Raw genomic sequence first — 7,692 nt, 5'->3', positions numbered from 1 at the left:
TATTCTAGACACCAACAGATTTTCAGATACCAAATGGCAAGGGGATTATAATTGTAAATAGGTTTGTCATAACCTAGTATACAGAGGCATATATATCCTGTATTCATTACTTAGTGATATATGAACACCTACATATGTTGAGTGGCTTGTACGGATGGGGTGGAGTATTTATTGCATGAAAAGGGGGAAATATTTCAGGGTAATACAGCCCAATGGAATGTGTGAAATCAGTACCTCTAGGGAACATGTGCCAGTCACCAGGACCTTTGGGGAAACAGACAAAATAAGGAGGGAAGACCAGAGAATGTTTGCATTCTTGTTAGCAAGGAAATGAGGTAAGCCAAGAATTCACTTGGGATTTAATCAAACTGCAGAGAAAGTCCATACGTGCCAAACTGTACCTTTTCTCGTTGTCTGGGCATTGAGGCCATACTTTATGAAAAAGCTATTATTATGAAACAAAACGAAAAGCTTACTCAGATAAAATGATACCTGAATGAATGCTAATTTACAGGTGAAGCCCAACCGTGGTCTAGCCAGCTCTATTTTGGGGGGGATGGTCTGGAGAGAAATGTTGGAAAGTTTTGTGCCACAGACCAAAGGTTAGGACTTGGAGAAAAAGACCTGGAGTTACGTACACAAGAGTTAATTTAAGCCTGCATGCAACAGAACGTCTAGGTGTGACACTTCTCTGTTGTTTCTCTGACTTTGGTCAGTTGCAGACCCATGTTGCCTTGCCTAATTTAAACATACACCACTTGATCCTTACTGGAAGCAACATTGGGTGAAGTGGATGCCCATCCTCCCAGTGCCCTGTGTGAGCTGGTGTGGGATTGAAGCAATTGCAGCAGCACATTGTCCCACCTAGGGTGTGTGCGTGTGCATGTGAGTGTGAGTGTGTCTGAGTAAAGTTTCCTATAAATCTAACTTATTTTCCCATAAACTGGAGACTGAAGAAAAAAAAAAGAATACAACCTCAGAGTACTTGTTCTTATGCTAATATGATGGGACAGTATAATTTGGAGCTGAATCATGAACACAGATTATGCAATTATTAACCTACAGAATGAACCCCTGCTTATGAATTACATGTGACTTCCCCCAGGAAACCTTCTTTAATGCTCCCATCCACCTTTCCCCATCTTTGAATATTGACTTATCTGCCCCTTTCTCCTATTGTCAAAATATTCTGTACATGCCTCTGTTATTGTACTGTCCAGATAATAACTGGCTTGCCTTTTCAACTAGACTGTAAGTTACTTAAAATCATTTGCATTTCATAACACTAAACATACTGAACACATAGTAGGTGTATTAGTCCATTTTCACACTGCTGATAAAGACATACCCAAGACTGGGCAATTTACAAAAGAAAGAGGTTTAATGGACTTACAGTTCTACAAGGCTGGCAAGGCTTCACAATCATGGCAGAAGGCAAGGAGGAGCAAGTCACTTCTTGCATGGATGGCAGGAGGCAAAGAGAGAGAAGCTGTGCAGGGGAACTCCTCTTTATGAAACTGTCAGATCTCGTGAGACTTATTCACCATCATGAGACCAGCACAGGAAAGACTTGCCCCCATGATTCAATTACCTCCCACGGGGTCCCTCCCACAACACGTGGGAATTCAAGATGAGGTTTGGGTGAGGACACAGCCAAACCATATTGGTAGGTGTTCAAATAATGTTGAATGAATGGATGTTTACAAATAAATCCTTCTGGACCTCAAAGGAAAAGCTTGTTGTGTCCACTGCCTCCAAGATCATTATTTCCTAAATGGATGTAAAGGGGCTATTTCAAAGCTGAGGTGAAAAAGAAAAGAAAATCCTATTTATCAAATTGGAATATATTTCAAGTTGATGAATGGTAGAAAATAGGCTATCCAAGGAGTGACTGAGTATAGAATTCTGCTAATTTTAAGTGCTGTGGACTTAGAATCTGGGCTCATTGGTGTGTAATTAAACTCTCAAGGAAAGGCTTGGCATGACCACAATTCAGGCAAGGCAGGACAGATAATCCATATGGTCTTAAACAAAGCAGGAGCCCAGGGGGTAGCAGGTATGCCTGGGTTCAAATCCTGACATCACCACTTAATAATAGGAATAATAAGAGCAATTTTCCATGGCATTTTAAATGTCCAAAAGGATAATGCATATACATAGTATTAATTTCTCTTTCTCTGTGTCTCAGAAGGTGGTTTGGATTGTGTCAGGTGCTCTGAGTGCTGCCCAAATTCTCCTTCTCTGTTCCACCAAGTTCCTATTCTGCAAAGCAGACCCTGTAAGAACTTTCAGGGAGCCTCACTAGTCCTTCAATACCAGCCACGTCATCACAATGAATGCATTTCCATTTCTCCTTCAACATGTAACACATACACTTCTTAAATGTTCCCCCATATCCCAATCAATTGAAATTGAATCTCAAATAATACACTGAAGGAAGCTCCCTAATTAGAAAACTGAGATGCATTTCCTCTGACTTTGATCAACACCACTCTTTCAGGCTTGCTGGTTAGCCTCTCTAAAACCAGCCCTACTCCAGGGAAGGGGAAGATAGATCTCACTGCACAGGTACACCTGCATCTTTGAACTGGCTTGTCATTGCCGAGATTGCGGCAACAACTCCTCAGGACTTTGCCGAGATTGCGGCAACAACTCCTCAGGATTGAAAGATGCACAATTTGAATACTGGAACTTGAGGCCAAAATCTATTACTGGTAATGTTGCTTTACATCTTTACTATATATTGGTATAGATTTTCAAAAGAAACTATAAGTACAGCAATGGTAGTAAAGCAGAATTTGCTATAACTTTCCAATTGCTGCTAGTTTCAATAGCCAGTTCACAACAACCTTCTTTAATTTTTAGGGTTGTTTTATTTGAGAATCTTTTTATCTGCTTGTCAGATAGACATGGATAGACACCTGTAAATCAGTTAGCTTCTTCTATATTAGACTTTTTTGCATGTAAATGATCACATTGAGGTGAATGCAAATGTATCTCACCACAACTTTTCAGAGGCATAAATTTAATTTTTTTTAAATGTATATACATGTGGATTTGGGAATACCTCTGCTCTTATTCTTGTTTTGCCTGTCAGAAGATCAATGATGCATCAAAAATCACCACAAGTATTTATAAAGTAAGCAGATAGGATCCATTAGGTTTTATGCCACTGCTTTTTAAAAGTATAGTTTCTCAATATCAATTTAAATTGGATTTTGATTTAATAACTCATCGAGGATCGGATACAATTTCAATTGAGTAATGCTAATAGGGATAGAAGTCGGAGTCTGGCCAACATAATGTGAGTGCCAAGGGACCACACCTAATTATTGTGGCCCAGCCTGCGATGTGACACCTTGTCTTCTGAAACCAGCTGAAGTGAGGGGAAGCATGCCAGGGAGAGGGCATGCCAGTTTGCCCTTACATGCCCCAAACTTACTGCCTAGGTTGATTAGCGGAAAGAACATAGGCTTTGTCGACAAACCTGAGATTGAATTCTGGCTGTTGCACTTGTAACCTTGAGGCCTTGAGCATATTACTTAACCTCTCTGAGTCTCAGCATCCTTTCACATAAAACAAGGATTATACCTCCCCTGCAGTGCTGTTTGTAAAGATGAAATGAAATACAATAACTCATGTCTGATCACTAGGCCAGCACACAGTGCCTCCTCCAGAACTATTTGTTCCTTTGCTTCTTTCTCTTTCTGAGTAGGTCAGATTAATGCAGAGCATTGTTTATAGCAAGTTATTGAAAATGGCTTCTCCTATATAATGATGCTGAGATTCACTAGGTCTTTAATACTGTGAACAGGTATACTCATGAAAGTTACAGACGGTATATGAATTAGAGCAGGATTGTTTCTTAAAATATTCTTCTCATTCTTCTTCCTTTTAGACAAGAAAAGGAAAATTACCCAACAGAATAAAAATGTATTCTGATTTCCCTGTCTCTTCTTTAATTTTATTTATTTGTTCATTTCTTTCATGTCAAATTATTTATTTATTTATTTTCGGCAGACTAGGGAACTTGAATCAGAGCTTTAGAGAACACAGCAAATTGCTGTTTTCATTCTCCATCCTGGGCCAATCTGATAGTTTCCTCGAGGCAGATCTCCTTTGTGATGGTCTCCTGTAAATCAAGCACAGGGATGCAGTTGCATCGGTCAGCATGTAAAATAACATGCTGTCCGCATAGAACGCGATGTGCAAAGTACCAGTGTAACTTGACATCCATGCCCCTTTAACACCTGTTTCCATAGCTACACTGTAATCCAGACATTTGAGAGGCAGACTTGCCTCTGCCAGGCCTGTCATTTCAGGGAAATAAATTAAGAAAGCTGATGACAAGGCCTGGATTATACAATTTCTTTAAAGTACAAAGCAGACCTGAAATCTAACCAGGAACCAACAGAGTTCAGATAAAATGGATAAAATCCATTTCCGGTAACCTTTGTAAGAAAATTTGAATGCAGCCTCCTTTATACATTTTGTTCCCTGACTCCCAGAAGCAGCATCATATGTTACACCTGGCAGCCGTATTTGTGGCACCATATTTTTCTTATTTTTAAGCGGTGATACCATATTTTTTAAAACGAAAGTTTGGAAAAAATAAACAGATGGGAAGATAGTGGTGGCGGGGGGACGCGGTGCAAAGAGAAAAAGAGAGAAAGATGGAGTTAGGCAAGTGCTAAAGGGCAGAGCGTCAGTACCAGACACTGAGATATTTGCATATTCACAATATGTTTCTGGCCCAGAGCACGTTTTTCTGGCGTTCTGTATATATTTCTAGGTCTCTATATTTATCCATGTCTCTGGCTACATATGTAAGACTAACTTTAGAGGTGGTGTGTTTGCTGGATGCTTTGCAGTGGTACTTGAAGAATTTCATGTTAAATATGCACTGGCAGCAGGAATGAGCTGCTCTCACATAGGAAGGGAAATAGGAGGGAGGTGGGGACCCCAGCCATGGTTCTGCAGTGTGGCGGCCAGCTGGAGACAGGGCCTTTCAACACTATTTTCATCAAGTGGTTCTGAGCCAGTTCATTTATTTTTGGATTCTCCTTAATTCCAAATGAAAGCAGGTGATACTAAAATCAGACTATGCTGCATGAGAACAACTAACCTCCTCTAAAAGACCCTCACCACGTTATTTTTTACCTCGTGGAATCCAGGTAATGCTTGCTTGCTTGAGTGCATTTATCTCCTTATTTAGTATGCAGGGGAGAAGGTTGTTTTGGAAGCAAAGAAGGTAAGGAGAGACTGAGTTTGAAGAAGGGGTTATTACAAGGATATGTGCTCTCCCAGGGACATGGCACTCGCCATTATGGGAATGTTCTCGTCACTAGTTGTTTTATTTTAATGTTCTTTTCTTCATGTTTACAGCCTTCCCAGGTAAAACTGATCACTCAGCCTGATTATTATTTTTGGACCATCGGTAAAATTTACTTTTGACTCAATATATTAAAAACTTGTTGGATCATGTACAACATTAAACACTGCCATTTAGTGATGTTCTAAATTTAGTATTTTATTTAAAATCGCTTTACAAGAGAAAATTTGCCAGTGGGTTTGCTCTGATTAGGTGAATCTCTTTTTTATATTGAAAAACAAAAGATAAAATTTATGAAGTAAAATTATTAGGCTGGTGCAAAAGCAGTTGTGGTTTTTGACATTAAAAGTAATGGCAATTTAGTTTTGGAAACTAACACATGAAAACTGAAGAAAACCATGTATTATTAACTTGAGGTGATGTGTGTATATGCATACACACACACACACACACACACACACACATATATATATAGTATATACACACGTTTAGTTTTTTTCATAATAAAGTTTTATTAACCTTAATACGAACAAAAGCAATGAACTTTAAGTTAATATAATGGAGGTAATATCTTGAAATGTTTTATTGTGCTTTAGTCCTTTACTTTTGCAGTTATAAGCTCTTAATTCATTCCACTCAAAGCATCCGTCTGCACAGGGACTGTGGATAGAACATGATGGATGATATTCAACATGCAACCTACAACTATGCAGTCAGAAAAAAAACCTGTAAGATAGGCTATTGACCTGAAAGAGGACTTTCTATTCCAGTCTAGAGAAGCTACTTCTTTAGCTCCTGATGTCGTTGACAGGCTTACCTGCCTTAGGTAGTAAATTTTGATATAGTGGAGGTGAATAATGTGATCCCCCTTCCAGACTCAGGAGAAGAAAGAAAGAAGAAAGAAGTGAAGATAAGTGAGTTCCGAGTTTCATCTTTTCTGGATTTCCTCCAACCTTATCTTGTAGGCTGTACCATACATTCTGAATCTGAGATGCCACCATATCAAAGTCTCATGGTGGCAGAGAATGTGCCGAGGGTCCCCAAGACCACTTCCAGGTTCAGCGATTTGCTAGAAGGACTTGCAGGGTTCAGCTTGTGGCTGTACTCATGGTTATGGTTTATTACAGTGAGAAGATACAAAGTAAAATCAGCAAAGGGAAAAAGGGCCTGGAACAAAGTTTGGTGGAACCAGACCCAAGCTTCCAAGAGTCCTCTCTTGGTGAACTCTCATTGGATGTACTTGATTCTCCTGGCAAGCAGGTGTGACAACACGTGTAAAATGTTGTTTACCAGTAAGCTCATTAGAAACTCAGTGCCCAGAGTTTTTACTGGGAGCTGGTCATGAAGGTAGCCTCTTCCTGGCAGGTGCCAAATTCCAGGCTCCCAGAAGGAAAACAGGTCTTCAGTAAAAACCACATTGTTTGTACAAATAGTTGAGAGACAGTGATCCATTCTTATTAGTTAATATGGCGGGAATCCTCCCAAAATCCAAGTGCCAGACACTAGCCATGGGATAACCTCGTAAGCAGGCCTAAGGATAGCAGTCTCAGGCTTGCTGTGATTCTTTTCTGCATAGAGGGTAATCAGGCAGACAGGCTCTGGGATAGGCTTTCCTGGCAGCCTTCAGTTCTTAAGTGGCACGAGTGCTGTATTAAATGATCATGGGACTGCTGTGGAATCTGCTGTGCAATGGGATTGATTGTGCAAGACAGGCTGGGATGGGTGGGGATCACTGGTCCATGTGGACAACTCAGCAGTTAGAATCTGCAGCCAGCAGGAGTAAAGGGGGCCAAGTTGTCCAGGGAATACCATCCAGAACCTTTCCCAAGGAGAAAGGAGGTATAAGTTCATTAGCCACAGATGACAGCACCAATAGGAGGCACGATGACCAGAACAAAAAGGGGTATCCCTTTGAATATTTGGTAAATATACAAAGACTAGAACAAGCTCAGGGGCCCCTTTCTGTCAACATCAAAGGAACACATAAGGTGTTCTTCTATTTCTATGCACTCAGATGCTCTCTTTGGAAGACTAATAGAGGAGAGGGGCATGGCTGAACATTACCTAGTGGACTGTTTAGGTTATAGATCATTGCTTTAAGCTAAAATGCGTACTCAATATGTTTTTTTCTCCTACTCACCAGTGTACAGTCATTTGGGGGAACAAATCCAGATTAGAGACTGAATAAAGAAATCGCATTTCCCCCCAAATCTGCTTTGTAATGTGACTTAAACTCTGTGCCTTTACTGTACTAGTAATTTTTATTTAATTTGTGAGAAAGGGTACTAAAGATATTTTACATTTCACTATCCTAAAGTCCTTTCCCCTTTTAGATAGCTGCCCAAACTGAGGACATCTTG

General features: G+C 40.1%; 1 long non-coding RNA gene across 1 annotated transcript in view; it reads left to right on the top strand.

Annotated features, from left to right (window-relative positions):
* Positions 1-4,921: 4,921 nt before the first annotated feature.
* Positions 4,922-7,692, top strand: part of LOC105498731 (uncharacterized) — a 52,224-nt gene continuing 49,453 nt past the window's right edge. The window contains exon 1 of the long non-coding RNA XR_011612405.1: positions 4,922-5,174. This is a non-coding gene — a long non-coding RNA (uncharacterized lncRNA). The remainder of the gene's footprint in view (positions 5,175-7,692) is intronic.

Source organism: Macaca nemestrina, chromosome 14 (assembly GCF_043159975.1).
Source record: "Macaca nemestrina isolate mMacNem1 chromosome 14, mMacNem.hap1, whole genome shotgun sequence".
NCBI lineage: Eukaryota > Metazoa > Chordata > Mammalia > Primates > Cercopithecidae > Macaca > Macaca nemestrina.
This window is presented reverse-complemented; position numbering and strand designations above follow the sequence as displayed.